This window comes from Chiloscyllium plagiosum, unplaced genomic scaffold (genome assembly GCF_037043375.1).
Source record: "Chiloscyllium plagiosum isolate Xiang-an unplaced genomic scaffold, Cpla_swu_hap1 HiC_scaffold_7, whole genome shotgun sequence".
Classification (NCBI taxonomy): domain Eukaryota; kingdom Metazoa; phylum Chordata; class Chondrichthyes; order Orectolobiformes; family Hemiscylliidae; genus Chiloscyllium; species Chiloscyllium plagiosum.
The window spans coordinates 6,030,101-6,048,322 of NW_028270145.1; positions in this window are offsets into that span (position 1 = coordinate 6,030,101).

An 18,222-nucleotide genomic window follows, 5' to 3' on the forward strand; every position below is an offset into this window, starting at 1 on the left:
CCTGGAGCGTCGGAGGCTGAGGGGAGACCTTATAGAGGTTTACAAAATTATGAGGGGTATGGATAGGATAAATAGACAAAGTCTTTTCCCTGGGGTCGGGGAGTCCAGAACTAGAGGACATAGGTTTAGGGTGAGAGGGGAAAGATATAAAAGAGACCTAAGGGTCAACTTTTTCACGCAGAGGGTGGTACACGTATGGAATGAGCTGCCAGAGGATGTGGTGGAGGTTGGTACAATTGCAAAATTTAAGAGGCCTTTGGGTGGGTATATGAATAGGAAGGGTTTGGAGGGATATGGGCCGGGTGCTGGCAGGTGGGACTAGATTGGGTTGGGATATCTGGTCGGCATGGACGGGTTGGACCGAAGAGTCTGTTTCCATGCTGTACATCTCTATGACTCTATGACAGCTGAGCTCTGTAGCCCTGCCACATCTCGCCAAGAATGGTACTGGATAATTAAAGAACTCTCTGGAGGAGGAGGCTCCACAAATAGCCCCATCCTCAATGACCTGGCACATCAGTGCAAAAGATAAGACTGAAGCATTCACAGCAATCTTCAGCTGGTACTATAGAGTGGATGATCCATCTCGGCCTCCTCCAGTGGTTCCCAACTTTACAAATACCAGCTTCAGCCAACCCGATTCACTCTATGTGATATCAAGTAAGAGTTGAGGGCAATGAATTCTGCAAAAGCTATGGGCCCTGACAACATTCCAACAATAGTACTGAAGACTTGTGCTCCAAAATCTGCTCTTCCCCTAGGCAAGCTATTTCAGTGCAGTTACTGGCATCTACCTGCCCAGGTATGTCCTGTATGCGAAAAGCAGGACAAATCTGACCCAGCCAATTACCGCCCCATCAGTCTACTCTCTATCGTCAGTAAAGTGATGGAAGGGGTCATCAACAGTGCTATCAAGAAGCATCTGCTCAGCAATAACCTGCTCAGTGGTGCCCAGTTTGAGTTCCACCAGGGCCACTCAGCTCCTGACCTTATTGCAGCCTTGGTTCAAACATGGACCAAGGAGATGAATTCCAGAGGAGAGGTAAAAGTGACAGCCCTTGACATCAAGGCTGCATTCAACCGAGTGTGGCATCAAGGAGCCCTAGCAAAATGAATTGGTATAAGGGGTAAACTCTCCAATGGTGCAGTCATACCTGGCACATAGGAAGACGGTTATGGTTGTTGGAGGTCAGTCATGTCAGCTCCAGGAGATCTCTGCAAGAGTTTCTCAGGGTAGTATCCTACACCCAATCATCTTCATCTGCTCGGGATAATTAGACAGGGTAGATAGAGATAAGCTTTTTTTCCCAGGGTGAGGGATTCAATAATGAGAGGTTCACACCTTCAAGGTGAGAGGTGAAAAGTGTAAGGGGGATACACGCAGCAAGGACCAGCAGAGGTAGTAGAGGCAGGCACGGTAGATTCATTTAAAGTGCGTCTGGAGAGATGCATGAGTAGGTGGGGAGCAGACGGATACAGATGTTCAGGAATTGGATGATAGGTTTAAACAGTGGTTTTGGATCAGCTCAGGCCTGGAGGGTTGAAGGGCCTGTTCCTGAGCTGTAAATATTCTTTGTTTTTTGTTCTTTGCTTCATAAATGACCTTCCCTCCATCATAAGGTCAGAGTGGGGATGTTCGCCAATGATTACACAATGTTCAGCACCATTTGGTACTCCTCAGATACTGGAAAAGTCCATGATCTGGACAATATCAAGGGTTGGGCTGACAAGTGGCAAGTAGAATTCACGCCACAGAAATGCCAGCCTATGACCATCACCAGTAAGAGATATTCTAGTCACCACCCTTTGACATCCATTGGTGTTATCATCACTGAATCTCCCACTATCAACATCCTGGGACTTACCATTAACCAGAAAGTCAATGGGACCCACCACATAAACAGAGTGGCTGCAAGAGCAGTCAGAGGTTAGGAATACTGCAATGAGTAAGTTACCTCCTGACTCCCCAAAGCCTGTCCACCAGCCACTAGGCACAAATCAGGAGTGTGATGAAATACTCTCCACTTGGATGGATGACAGCAGCTCCAACAACACTCAAGAAGGTTGACACCATCCAGGACAAAACTGCCCTGTTGATTGTCACCACATCCACAAGCATCTACTCCCTCCACCACTGATGCTCAGTAGCAGCAGTGTGCACCATCTACAAGATGACTGCAGAAATTCACCAAACATTTTCAGACAGTACCTTCTAAACCGATGGCCACTTCCACCCAGAAGGACAAGGGCAGCAGATATATGGAAACGCCACCATATGTAAGTTCCCCTCCAAGCTGCTTGCCATCCTGACTTAGAAATATATCGCTGATCCTTCACTGTATCTGGGTCAGAATCCTCAAATTCCTTCTCTAAGGGCATTGTGGGTCAACCAGCAACAGGTGGACTGCAGCGGTTCAAGAAGGCAGCTCACCCTCACCTTCTCAAGGGCAACTAGGGACGGGCAATAAATGCTGGCCAGCCAGTGATGCCCACATTCTGCAAACAAATTTGTAAAAATTAAAAGTTCAACTGACTCCCAATTTAGCACACACACACTCAAATACACCTCCAGCGGATCTCTGAGACCTTCCACAACCTGGCCAATACCTATTCTACACTCTGGGATTCAGCAAACCCTTCTACCCCAATTCTTAACATGCTTCACTCCACTACCAGACTTGAAGTCCCATTCTGTTAGCAAATGCAACAGCTCCCCACTATGCACAGTACCCGACATGTTCCACACTTCCAAGACCCAACATCCCCTTTCTCTGTTCCAGAATCTGACACCCTTTCACCCAGCTACTGGAACCAATACCCCTCATTGTACACCTGGGGACTAACCTCAACCAAAGCTCCTCCACCCAACAACCCCCTTCCCTTCCTGGGATCTACCAGTACCGACATCTCTGTCCATCCCTACCTACCATAAATATTCCATGAAATACATGGTCCACTTGCAACCTTGTGCACTGGCACCATACCCATCTGGAACTTTACTTATCTCACACCCTACCTATTCCTTACCTACCTGGCAACCTACCTGTCCCCATCTGGTATCTACACCCCCAGAACCCTAAGCTCACACACTCAATATGTACTTACCCTTTCACAGGAGCTGTGATGCTTAACCACAGAAAATGGCAACTGATGCAGGGAAAAGGGAAGTGCCGTTTGCTTTCCCCCACCTGTTCTGCATTATGAAAGACCTACCAGAGTGTAAGCTTCTAATTCCTGAGGAAGCCCGATCAGAATGTTCTAAATGCAGAGCTCTTTCATAACATACAAAAGGAACAGGGTGGTACTCAGTGTGTGATTGCCACACATCAGAAAATCCAGCCCTTAATTTCCTTTATCCAGAATCAAGAGGCAGATGGAGTTCAACCTGGAAAAGTGTGAAGTTCCTCACTGTAGAAGGTCGAATTTGAATGCAGAATACAGGGTGAAAGGCAGGATTCTTGGCAATGTGGAGGAACAGAGGGATCTTGGGGTCATGTCCATACATCCCTTAAAATTGTCACCTAGGTTGATAGGGTTGTTAAAAAGGAGTATGGTGTGTTGGCTTTCATTAGCAGGGGAATTGAGTTTAAGAGCCACGAGGATATGCTCCAACTCTATAGAGTCCTGGATAGACCACACTTGGAATATTGTGTTCAATTCTGGTTACCTCATAATAGGAAATATGTGGAAGCTTTAGAGAGGGTGTAGAGGACATTTACCAGAATGCTACTGGGACTGGAGGCCATGTCTTATGATGAAAGATTAAGGAAGCTAGAGTTTTCCTCATTGGACCAAAGAAGGATGAGAAGTGACTTGATAAAGGTCTACAAGGTGTTGAGAGGCACAGATAGAGTGGATAGACAGAGATTTTTTCAGGGCAGAAATGTCTATCATGAGGTGGCATAATTTTAAGGTAATTGGAGGAAGGTTTGGGGGAGATTCTTTACTGAGAGAGTGGTGGGTGCATGGAATGCACTGCCAGTGGTGGTAGTAGAGTCAGGTACATTAAGGACATTTAAGCGACTCTTGGATAGGCACATGAAAGTTAGTACAATGAGGACTATGTAGGTTAGTCGGATCTTAGAGTGAGATAAAAGGCTGGCACAACTTCAAGGGCTGAAGGGCCTGTACTGTGCTGTACTGTTCTATGTTCTATTGCAAAATCTCTGTTTTTAGCCATAGTTTTCTTTCTTTCTGGCACTTAGTTCAAGTTAGATTCATTAATTAGTCTTTTGTAAATTCAGAGCACATTTCTGAATAAAATAATTACCAAATGATGTATGAAATTATTTAGTTCAGTGTAATTTGTGATTGGTGACAATAATGATTAATGTTTAATATGCCATGGTGAATTCCTTATCCTGTTTCTAAATCTCTGGAGCATTTTTCATTTCCAATTTTCATATCATTGTACCAGTGACAAACAATATTGCTGAACAGACAGCTTTTCATCCACTTGGAACAATTCCCACCTTGTTTTCAGTTCCAGTTAATTTTAACTCAAGTTTACTTACAATGCAGATATTGTTTTTCACTGAGAGCAAAAGTATAATGCTACTTTTCTTTTAGTAAACAATGAAGTGATTACTGTTAAGAATTATACAAATATGTGGTTATGTGCCCATGTTAGATTAGATTAGATTCCCTACAGTGTGAAAACAGGCCCTTCAGCCCAACAGGTCCACACCGACCCTCCGAAGAGTAACCCACCCAAACCCCTTTTTCCTTTGACTAATGCACCTAATTGACAATTTAAGCATGGCCAATTCACCTAACCTGCACATCTTTGGACTATGGGAGGAAACCCACTCAGACACAAGGAGAATGTGGAAACTCCACACAGACAGTCACCCGAAGTTGGAATCGAACCCAGGACCCTGGTCCTGTGAGGCAACAGTGCTAACCACTGAGCCACCGTGCCGCATTCTTAATTTATAGACATGATATTCAACAAATTATTTTGATTGGGAAGATGGAGAGCGAACAGCTTGTGGCAGCCTGGATTCTGCACTTCCAGCATTGATATAATTTCTCATGAAGATGCATATTAAAGTGTGTTACAATCCTCCAACTGTGCTTGATTTAGACAAACTTGTGGTATACAAACAGAAACTTTGTCCCTGCTTTGTTGTTTCTGTTAAAGTGAAAATCTGACACAAATCCTTAAGTTATGTTAAACATTTCAGCTAACAATTGAAATTCAATATTTGTTCTGGACTTCTGTGCATTTAAGGTAAAACTGAAACTGATATATATTTTCTCTCAACATTACATTATGAGTTTGGCAGGGGTGAAACTCATTTGCAAGATTACCTTTTTTCCTCATTTTTTTTCACAGTACTGCAAGGAAAGTCATGAGATATCAAACCCACCCAGGACTGGCTGGTTCTCTACAACGTAGGAAGAATTTAACTGGCCTTACATTGACATTATCTAACTGTGGCAGACTGTCAATACAAAATAATTCATTATCTCTGAGCAGACTGTTAATATTGAATTATGTATTATCTGTGACAAAAGGTAAATAACGAATAATTCATTAACTACAACTGAATACAAATTTGGAATAATGTGTTCTGTAATTGTGATATGCAATGTGACAGAGTATGTGAGACATAGAGAGTGGGAAATGTACTGACAGAATGAAACATTGAGAAGGGTGACAAATGGGAAGTGGTGACACAGCGCTCACTAACTGAGAAATCCAGAACATCAAGCTGATGCCCTGGGAACATGAGTTTGAATTCCACCAGAGTGGGTGGTGAAATTTGAATTCAATTAAAAATATAGAATTACAAGTTAGGCTAATGATGACCTATAGATTGCTGTAAAAACCCATCTAACTCACTTATGCAATCTATTGTCCCTACCTGAACTGACCTACATTTACTTTGAGTCTCACAACAATACAGATGGGTGTTGGATGTTCGCCTGACCAGTAATGTCCATAATCATGAATGAATAAGAAAAAAGATGTGATTAAATGTTCCTTACATTACAATCTTTCACAGATGACATTTGTGTAAAGTAAACAGCCATGGCAAGGAAAGATCCTGACGATCTTCATGCTAACTAATTACTAGACATGATTTTTTAATGGTGTCACTAAACAATGACCAGTTACAAAATCTCCACTCCCTCATCATAGAGAAATCAATGACAGCATTCCTAGCACAATCCTGGCTGAGTAAGCCTGGTTAAAATACACAGCATTAACTGAACCTGTGGCTTTCAGGATTGTAAACTGAGGTATCAACCAGGTAGATATACTTCACTCCATTTTAAAGGTAGTGTACTAGCTCACGAGAACCAAATAATTAGCTAATTGTAAGGTTTTCTTGCATGAAGAATAATTTTAAACCCTTACTGACCCCAAGAAAATAATAAAGATGAGGTATCAAAATGCACTCAAACCCATATACAGTGTTAAAAAGACAACAGTGTTCAATGCATAAAAGGCCATGATATGCTTTTAAAGTGTTAGGCTTTAACATGAGACCTTGGTTAATTCAGGATATCCTTGATCAATGACAGCCAAGAATATTCCTGACAACTTTGAGTTCTCTGTGTGTTCAGATGTTTCTCTCCAGTTTGTGTTGTCATTGTGTGCTTTTTCTTTTGAGAAACTGAAAGCGAAGTGGCTCCAATCATTTCACTCATTAATCCACACCTTCTGCTCTGCATTAAAGCAGCTGCCTGAAATACATTTGTTTTGTGTATTCCAATGTCTGAGTTCCTTGGTTTCTAATAATCTAATAATTCCTTGCATAATCACCAGCAATAACTTTTCCCCAATGTGAACTTCTCATACAGGTGTAAACCAAATAGGATCTACAGTTCTCACTCAATGATTTCAGTCTCATGTGCTTAAAATGTCAATTTCAGTTCATGATGTGGAGATGCCAGTGTTGGGCTGGGGTGGACAAGTTAAAAACCATGCAACACCAGGTTATAGTCCAGCAGTTTTATTTGGAAGTGTTAACTTTCAGAGCAGGTAGCTGTGGAGCAGGATCAAAAGACACAGAATTTATAGTAAAAGGTCACAGTGTCATGCAACTGAAACGATATATTGAACAAACCAAAATTGTTGTTAAGTCTTTTGTCTTTTACAATGGGTTGCAGGTTTCAGTTCATTAATATGTAAATCCCAGAACTGCTTTCCAGTCACATTCTTGAGGTAACTTAAGGTTTTATTAAAAGAAAAGTAACATCTCAGCTCAGACAGTTTATTAGAGGTGTGAGGTTAGCTTCTGTCTGTATCCCAATCTTGAGTCAGACTGGTTCCAATTCCAAAGTCAAAATGTATAAAATGCTACATGGATTGACTGCATGCAGATTGTGTGCTTCACCTCTCACTCCTCCGCTCCCCCTCCCCACCCCCCCCACCGCCCCCACAATGCTCGTGCACACATATAAGTCAATGGGATGAATTTGCATTTGCAGAATTGTAGTAAAATACATTCTAGTTTGTTCAAAAAGCAATCTGCAGGTGGTCAATGTAAGCAGTCAATCCATGTAATATTTTATAAATTTGTACTTTGGAAACAGAACCAGTCTGGCTCAAGATTGGGATATAGACAGACTCTAATCTCACACCTTTTAATGCATTATCTGAGCTGAGATGTCACTTTTTTTATAAAACCTTAAGTTATCTCAAGAATGTGACTGGAAAGCAGTTCTGGAGTTTACATATTAATGAACCAAAACTTGCAACCCCATTCTAAAAGATGAAAGACTTAACAGCAATCTAGGGTTTTCAATGTATTGATTCAGTTACATGACACTGTGACCTTAAGCTATAAGTTCTATGTCTTATGGTCCTACTTCACAACCACCTGATGAAGAATCAGTGCTAATACTGCCAAATAAACCTGTTGGACTATAACTTGGACAATAACCTGGTGTTGTGTGATTTTTAATTTTGGTTCAGATTTTTTTTTTATTTTTTGGTGGTTTCAAGAACTTTGTTCAACCTGTGTCTGGTGATTCTGCAGCCATTTGTAAGTCAGTGATTGTCTTTTTTTCACTCCATGAGAGTCCCAGGTATTAAAATCAGTTGATGAGAGATGAAAATGAATATATTATTGTCTAAACATGCAAAACACAAATTGAAGAGTAGGAGGATTCTGGGTAAGCCAAGATGGAGGACGGGAAAAACTTATGGCTGTAAGAGCTGCTCCTTTTTTGAGGTATTTTAGGTGTTGGAGGTGACTTCCTCGAATTCCAGGAGCAGCATTTACTGTTTTATATACTGTTATATTGTTTTGGAACTTCATAGGAAAAAAGGCAAAACAACGGTACATTTAAAAGGGAGAAGGGCAGACAATAGGCCGCACATGGTCAGTGAAGGGGAGAGAGAGAGAGAGAGAGAGAGAAATGGATAGGTAGAGAGAAAGAAAATTGACACAGCAGTGTATCTGCGCAGTAACTGTCTTTGCTGTTTGAATTCATGTATATCTGGACATCGGAGTGCGTCTAGGAAAACTTAACAAACAGTGAAATTACAAAGGAGACAGTGAGGTCTGCAGATGCTGGAGATCAGAGTTGAGAGTGTGTTGCTGGAAAAGCACAGGAATGACTGATGAAGGGCTCTGGTCCGAAACATCGATTTTCCTGCTCCTTGGATGCTGCCTGACCTGCTGTGCTTTTCCACCAACAGACTCTCAAAAGTGAAATTACAAAGTCTTTTCCCTGGGGTGGGGGAGTCCAGAACTAGAGGGCATAGGTTTAGGATGAGATTAGGATAAGGGACAATGTTTTCACAAAGATGATGGTGCGTGTACGAAATGAGCTGCCAGAGGAAGTGGTGGAGGCTGGTACAATTGCAACGTTTAAAAGGCATCTGGATGGGTATATGAATGGGAAGGGTTTAGAGGGATATGGGCCACGTGCTAGCAAATGGGACTGGATTAGGTTGGGATATCTGGTCAGCATGGATGAGTTGTCCCAAAGGGTCTGTTTCCGTGCTGTACATCTCTATGACTCCATGACTCTATAAGTTAACTGGCTAAATTGACATTCAAAAAGAGGCAGACAAAGGCATTCACTAGTTGTCATATCTGGCTGTAGCTATCTAAAATCTTTGATGCTCAAAAAACCTGTCAAAGGTTGTGGTGATGTCTTCTCCTTTTGGAAATGATGCTGTAGAAACTGAAGCCTTCCTTTTAATAGTACATTGGTACATAAAAAGCTCAGCAAACAAGGTACCGTCTCAGCTGGGCAAGCGAGACAGAGAGAGAAACAGCTTCCTGTCAACACTCTGTGTGGTCTTTTCTAAAACGTGATCCTTATCAACGTGCCTTCTCACTAACTGCCATTAGATGTTTATGAAATCACCAAGACACACAACCTTTGCCTTGCTGGCTTCATGAGTCAATCAGTCATCCCCTGTGCCTTAAGGGATCCCGTCATGAAGGTAAATCCCACAGTCCACATGCATGACGGTCAGCATCATCTGTGGTGAAAATAATAAAAGACTAATGCTGTCTCATAGAGACTATCTGCTGCCTGGTCAATGTTATCTCCTACTCTACCTGTGAGATCCCACACAGTTCCCTGAAAAGTGCTAAAAATGCCCACTCTCACCTTGACAGTTTTGCAGGCCAATATCTAAGCCACTTTGCCCATGTCCAAATGCATCCTCAATCACAAGGACCATAATTCCCCATTTCATACAAAGGATTTGATTGGTACTGCTTTAGGCAAGGTTTTCCTGTTGTGTGGTCCCCTTGGACTACCTGCAGATGCACTGTGGGACACATGCACTCAGATAAACTGCAAATAAAGTCAGTCAGCCTGACCAATCACCATGATTTACCACTGGCACCCAATGAAGGGTCATCCTCCCAGAAAAGCAACCTCTGCAAAATGCATGCAGAGAGGTGTGTACGAGCCTGGCAACTGGCTCATTGCTTCGAATTGCCAACGCATCATTCTGTCAACAATCTTCCAGCTCCCTTATGTAAGAGCGAGTAATGTTACTTTCATGGAAATATGTAGTTGAGATTGGCCAGGTTAGCAAACCCAGTAACAACAATGCATAAGTGAAATACTTGTTGCTGTTTACTACGGGCAGGCAAACAGAAGCTGACGAATATTACCAGCATGCATTGCAAAGGCAAAAAGGCTTTTCGAACTAAAGTAAGCTGCTACAAATTGCAGGGTTTTTTTTTTAAACGCAGTTAAACAGGATCACTGGATTGTGATGGAACCGATAAACAGCCATAATTCAAAGCTGTGTTCTGTTTTGAAGCCAAGTTAGAACTCTGGATGTTTTGATCAGCACACAAAAAAACGTAGAGATGTGATGTCTGTTCTAAAGAGCTATAAAATACAAGTATGGAGATAAAAGTTGGTTGAATGTTCTTTGAAAATGCTAAATCAGCTGCCTTAAGTGCCACACAGAGTGCTTTAAAAAACTATGAGAAAGTGCCACAAATGACATTAATGATGTTAATGTTTGTTTTCTTTTGAAATTCAGAGGAACCAACTCCACAGCAGCAATTTCTTTGCCAGCTTTATCAGGTAACTTACGCATTTAAATCAGCAAATAACATCTTATAAGAATCAGCAATTTGAGGTGCTCTGTTTAATCATCTTTGTGGTCCAGAAACATGTGTAGCCAGGAGAGAATGCTTCTTTTATGTCGGTTAAGAATGATTTAAAGGTACCTGCAGCATCCAAAAGGGATGGAAATTATTGAAGGATATTTAAACCAGCTGTAGAGTGTCAGGACAGACAGTATTATAATGGTTTACACGAAGAATTAGATACCTCAGAGAATAACTATACTTCAAGTTGGATTTTCAGGAGACATTTACAGTCTTGTAAATGGAACATTCATGTCCACCTTGGAAATAAAGATGAAATACTAATTTCAAATTGCTTTGAGATGGCTGGCTAACAACTTAAACAATTGCTGAGGAGAAAAATCAACAGGAAGTGACAATTCACAGGGTGATTGTGTATATAAACTCTTTCAACAGCTTTATTGCCTAATCTCTTGTCTGCTGCAGAAATGCTCCTCCATGCTTAATAGAACACAGAACATTACAGCGCAGTACAGGCACTTCAGCCCTCAATGTTGTGCTAACCTGGGGAACCAATCTGAAGCCCATCTAACCTATACTATTCCATTTTCATCCATATGTTTGTCCAATGACCATTTAAATGCCCTTAAAGTTGACGAGTCTCCTACTGTTACAGGTAGAGTATCCCACGCCCTACTACTCTCTGAGTAAAGAAACTACCTCTGACATCTGTCCTATATCTTTCACCCCTCAATTAAAAGCTATGTCCCCTCTTACGAGCCATCACCATCTAAGGAAAAAAGCTCTCACTATCCACCCTATCTAACCTTATGATTATCTTATATGTCTCAATTTAATCACCTCTCAACCTTGTTCTCTTGAGCGAAAACAGCCTCAAGTCCCTCAGCCTTTCCTGATAAGGCCTTCCCTCCATACCAGGCAATATCCTAGTAAATCTCCTCCCAACCCTTTCCATGCTTCCGCATCCTTCTTTTAATGCGGTGACCAGAACTGTATGCAATACTCCAAGTGCAGCTGCACCAGAGTTTTCATTTTCTCTGGACTTAACTATTCCAATGCACTCCTATTGGTCTTCCACATTTATGCAGAGAGTTGTGAATGCATGGAATGCGTTGCCAGTTGAGGTGGTGAAAGCAAAGTCATTGGGGACATTTAAGTGACTGCTGGACATGCACATGGATAGCAGTGAGTTGAGGGGTACATAGGTTAAGTTACTATATTTTACATTAGGATTAAGTCTCGGCACAACATTGTGGGCCTAAGGGCCTGTTCTGTGCTGTACTTTTCTGTGTTCTATGTTCTACTTTACCTTTCCATAACGTACTCTAAAACACAGCTTCTTATGTCTTAATTAGCAACACGTCTTGTTCTCCTGTAAGGTCAAGGAAGTTCTCATCTGTGAATTTCATAGAGTCGTAGAGTTATACAGCACAGAAACAGATCCTTTGATCCAACTTATCCAAACTGAACAGATTTTCTAACCTAATCTAGTCCTATTTGCCAGCATTTGGCCTATATCTCTCTTAACCCTTCCTATTCATTTGCCCATCCAAATGCTTTTTAAATTTTATAATTGTACCAGCCCACACCACTTCCTCTGGCAGCTCATTCCAGACATGCACCACCCTCTGCATGAAAATGTTATCCCTTATGTTCCATCCCCAGTCACCTTAAACCTGTGCCCTTTAGTTTTGGACTACCTTTACTTGGAAAAAGACCTTGGCTAATCATCCTATCAATGCCCCTCATGATTTTATAAACCTCTATAAGGTCACCCCTCAGCCTTCAATGATCCAGGGTAAACAGTCCCAGCCTATTCAGCCTCTCCCTTTGGCTCAAACCCTCCAACCCCGGCAACATCCTTGTAAATCTTTTCTGCACCATTTCAAGTTTAACAACATCTTTCCTATAGCAAGGAGGCTAGAATTGAACACAGTGTTCCAAAACTAAGTAAGTGTACTGAATTGACTGCATAGTATCCCATCTCCAAGTCAACCTTTATTTATGCGTGCATAGTACATGGGCTCTGACCAGCCACCTCAGAGCCAATCCTTACAATGAGGAGACTCTATGGAATCTCCTATTTATCTCTGTCAGCCAGGGCTCCATAATTAGCCCAGGTTAACAATCCCAAGCAAGAATCTCATAGTCAATGAAATCCACTTGGCCCTCGTTCCAATCACTGCATGTACCAAACACTTTCTTCACTCCCCTGTCTACCTGTGACTCCACCTTCAAGGAACTGTGAACTTGCTCCCAAAGGTCTCTTTGTTTGGCAACATGCCCCAGGACCTTACCATTAAGTGTATAAGTCCTATCCTGATTTGTCTTTCTAAAATGTAGCACCTCACATTTATCTAAAGTAAACTCCATCTGCCACTCCTCAGCCCATTGGCCCATCTGTTCAAGGTCCCTTTGTACTCTGAGGTAACCTTCTTCGCTTTCCACTACACCTCCAATTTTGGTGTCTTCTGAAAACTTACTAACCATTCCTCCTATATTCACATCTAACTCATTTATATGAATGATAAAAGGCAGTGGACCCAGCACCAACCCTTGTGGCGCACCACTGCTCACAGGCCTCCAATTTGAAAAACAACCTTTCACCATTACCCTCGATCTCCTACTTTTGAGCCAACTTTGCATCCACATGGCTAGCTCTCTCTGGATTATATGTGATCTAAGGTTGCTCACCAGTCTGTCATATGGAACATTGTCAAACACCTTGCTGAAGTTCATACAGACAACATCTACCACTCTGCTTTCATCAATCTTCTTTGTCACTTCTTCAAAAAACTCAATCAAATTAGTGAGACACAATTTCCCATGCACAGAACCATGTTGACTATCCCTAATCATTCCTTGCCTTTCCAAATAGATGTAGACCTTGTCCCTCAGAATCCCCTCCAATAACACGCAGGCTCACTGGACTTTAGTTCTCTGGCTTTTCCTTGCCACATTTCTTAAATAATGGCACCATGTTAGCCACCCTCTAGTCTTATGGCACCTCACCCGTGGCTATCAATGATACAAATATCTCAACAAGGGCCCCAGCAGTTATTCCCCTAGCTTCCCACAGAGCTCTTTCATGAGACCAAAGGCGGCCATAGTCAGAATAAGAACTGAATGGGAAAAATGACTTACTTTATTAGACTGCTGCTGAGATTTTAGCAGACTCTCTCTGCTGGTACAAATATATTTAGGTAGCTCCAAATGAACAGAATATACCATGCACCTTTTAAAACACTATATACCAAATCATTCTGTCTTCAAGTCCCTCCATACTTTTGTCCTTCACCATTTGTAATCTCCTCCAACCCGACAAGATAATTGTACTCCTAAACTTGTGCCCTCTTGTGCATTCCTAATTATAATTGTACAACTATTAACTTTAATTGTTTAAGCCCTGGAATTTCTTTTCTATATCATTCTGTGTCTCTGTCCCACTTTTCTCTTTTAAGACACCTCTTAAGGCCAAGTTCTTTGATAGAACTGTTGGTCGTTGGTCCTAACATCTCATTCTATGATATATTGTCATCATTTGTTTTACAAGAGCTCGGTAATGGGCCTTAGAATGTTTAAGTATGATAAAAACACTGTGTAAGTGAATTATTGTTGCATTGTGAATGGATACATTGCATTGTTAGTTGTATTTCTACCACACTTAATAAAGTTTGTACATTCTCCCCGTGTCTGTGTGGGTTTCCTCCGGGTACTCCGGTTTCCTCCCACAGTCCAAAAACCTGCCGGTTAGGTGAATTGGCCAAGCTAAATTGCCCATAGTGTTAGGTGTAGGGGAATGGGTCTGGATGGGTTGCTCTTCGGAGGGTCGGTGTGGACTTGTTGGGCCGAAGGGCCTGTTTCCACACTTTAAGTAATCTAATCTAATCTAATCACACTTTAAGTAATCTAATCTAAGGTGTTAGAGTGTAATTTGAGCTCTAACTGTTTTCTGCTTATTTGCTGCCATTCTTGACTTAAAGTCAAACAGTGATTTGTCAAGCATTGAACGTTGTCTTACAGTGAGAAAGTTCAACATGAATACTCCAATACATTTCCACCTACTGTGACATTTTAACACAACAGTTTGCATTCAAGGTTTATCTGTCTTTTCTCTTTTCAGATACTGTGCTTTTCTAACATTTTCTGTTCTCCTTTTCATTTGCTTTGCTGTGTTCCCTATCTTCCCAGTGCTTCTTGTAAGAATTGTGCAGTCACTTTCCAGGTGAATATTTTCAGTTCCCTCAGGAAACCATAGTCTTTCACAAGGTGAGGAGTAAAATGGAATACTTTGGCACCTCAGCATGATAAGTGTTTCCACTCCAGAAATGTTAAATTTTTATTTGTTCCCACAGTCATAGCATGAACCTAATGCACAGAGCAGAATAATTTTCTTAGACGTAACTATGCAAATCATGCTTTTATAAAACTCAGGAATCTGTACAAATAAATTCATTGCTTAAAGAGCAACTGCTAAACAATAACCTTTTTCAAGATCAAGTAATTGCGAATAGGCAAATTTGGTACTTTCATGGTTCTGAAGGTTTAACTACTAATGCTAAATGTTTACATCATAATGAAATCTTGCTTGAAGAGGAACAGAATTAACACCAATTGAGAGATATCTGTCGACAACCCACTGGAGCTGTAACTGTGTGCATTCATTCAGGTCTGTCATGCCTTTAATCTCTCTCACCCTACCGCACCACTTCTCACATGATAACATCTGTATCCACAGCCTAAATCAAATACTTGAAAAATGTCTGAAGTGACTGATCCATAAATCTGCTGAACACTGGGTACTGCTGCTTTGTGTTATCAGGAGCTGAGTTCAAAGATGCTTAGTGCTTGTGATACATTCCACTATAGAATACAATGTGGAAATACTTGAAGGGCTGATTTTCCACAGCCTGAAGAAGTAGCAGTTATATTATGCGTGTTGATGTCCTATCTCCATTCTCAAGGTCAGCAATCTTGTTGAGGGCAGGGGCCTGTGAATTTGACCATGCTCCAGTTAACGTAAGTTAAAATCCTTAAGGGCTTGTTAGAAACTGTACTTCAAAAATGATTCTGAGTTTGCTGGAGGCGGCTGGCATTTAGGGAACTGTCTGTCTCAGTCCAGCTGACAGTGGATGTGCACCAAGCTGAGATGAGCCACAGAGAAGCTAAGAAGTTTGTAAGGTTAAATTTAATGGCAAATTGTAACATTTGATATAAAAGTTGCAGAACTTCTGTAACCCAAAAGTAGGTGTACAGAACATCTTTTTTAAATGCATTGGAAGAAAATATCTCAGTATATTTATGTTCTTCTTGCAAACTCCATATGCTCCTACAGTACCACCCAGTAACTCCATGAGCTCTTACCCTGCCCCCTCCCAGATTCAGCATTTTTTATAACTTACTGACTGATATTTTGTCCAGGCCCTACCCAGTGCCATGTCAATGGTGACTGTGTCTTTAGCTGCCCCATGCTTTGGGAATTCCTAATGCCCTACACCTCTCCACCTGAAAACACACCTCCTGCATGTAGATTTAAAACATTCCAGGTTTTATCTCTTCCTTTAGTTCAACATCTTTTTATTTCTACAAGCCCCTAATGACCCTTTGAAACAGTTTTAGATTAAATGTACACTTTTTTTGGAAATATAAAAGAAGTCTTCAGGTGGGAAATGGAGTTGAGAAAGAATAGTCAACACGTGCTCCCAGAAAGCTTAAATATGTTCTGATTCTGTGGAACAACTTCTAGCAGAAATCCAGCAAGTTAGTGATCCTGATCTATAATGAATATCTGAGTGCTGAGATCAGAATTTAATGGGCTTTGGCAAGATGCCACACATGTGCCAGCATTCAATTGTGCAACTCAACTCATTGATTAATTTGCTTACTCCATTATTCACTAGAATGTTTATATGTTAACAATGGCACAGGTTAATAAGACACAATTACTGAGGTGAAATATGCAGCATTTCAAATCCAAAGAGTGTCTGGGGCATTACTATAAAGTAGTGTAAGGGTGAAGGTCACACAATCCCTGTGTCAAGCAATCCAACTGTCAAATTGCATCAGATAGACCATCTAGGATATGGTCACATTGTTCCTTTTTGCTGTGACTCAAAAATGATAACTTCAAGGTTGGACAAAATCTAGGTCAAGGAGTATAGCAATACAAAATCCCCTCATCAAAACAACTTCACAGTCCTTAGACCAAAAAAGAAAATGCTGGAAAATCTCAGCAGGTCTGGCAGCATTTGTAAGGAGAGAAAAGAACTGACGTTTTCGAGTCTAACTGACCCTTTGTCAAAGCTGGGCTTGAAACATCAGTTCTTTTCTCTCATTACAGATGCTGCCAGACCTGCTGAGATTTTCCAGCATTTTCTCTTTTGGTTTCAGATTCCAGCATCTGCAGAAATTTGTTTTTTTCACAGTCCTTTGGTTGGACATTACTTTGGGTCGACTGTGATAGGACACCTGGAAAACTGGAGAAAATCCACACAGCTAGCTGTTGGATTTCCAGGGTGTCATATCAACCAAAGCACAGACACTAGGAAAACTATTTTGAGAAAGCAGAGAATCAATTCAAATTGTGTAAGGGTTTAAATTTGTGAGAGAATTGCATTATTCATGTGGCTTCACGTGATAATGGGATGAATAGAATATTTCTAAATACAAATTGTTTGTTGTTTTATTGTGCTTGGGTCCATGGAACAGTATTCATCTACTTTGGGTTCACATCCCATCAGAGCAATGGGGGATTTTAATTAAGTTAACTAAATAAATATGGAATTTAAAAGTTGGTATCGTTAATGGTGGCCATGATCAATGGGGCAAAATGGGCTGAGGAATGGCAGATGGAGTTTAATTCCAATAAATGCAAGGTGTTGCATTTTGGTAAGACAAATCAGGGCAGGAAAACCACTTAAATGGTAGAGCCCTGGAGAGTAGTGTCAAACAGAGAGACATATAGTTCCTTGAAAGTAGAGTCACAGGTAGACAGTGTGGTGAAGAAAATGTTTGGCATGCTTGCCTTCATCGGTCAGTGCATTGAGTAGTGGAGTTGGTCATTTACAGCTGTACAAGACATTGATAAGGCCAAATTTGAAGTACAGCATACAATTCTGGTTGCCCTGCTATAGGAAGGGTGTTATTAAACTGGAAAGGATGCAAAAAACGATTTACAAGGATGTTATCGAGACTGGAGTTTTGAGTTATAAGAATAGGTTGGGGCCTATTTCCCTAGAGAATAGGAGGCTGAGGGGTGGCCTTATAGAGGTTTATAAAATCATATGGGACACAGATAAGGTTAATGGCCAAGGTTCTCTCCGCAGGGTAGGGGAGTCCAATACTTGATGGCAGAATCTTAAGATGAGTGAGGGAAGGTTTAAAAGGGACCTGAGGGGCAAGTTCTTCACACAGAGGGTGGTGCATATTTGGAACAAGCTGCTAGAGGAAGTGATAGAGGTGGATACAATTACCATCATTTAAAAGACATTTGACAGGTACATGGATATAGAGTCATAGAGTCATAGAGATGTACAGCATGGAAACAGACCCTTCGGCCCAACCTGTCCATGCCGACCAGATATCCCAACCCAATCTAGTCGCACCTGCCAGCACTCAGCCCATATCCCTCCAAACCCTTCCTATTCATATACCCAAATGCCTCTTCAATGTT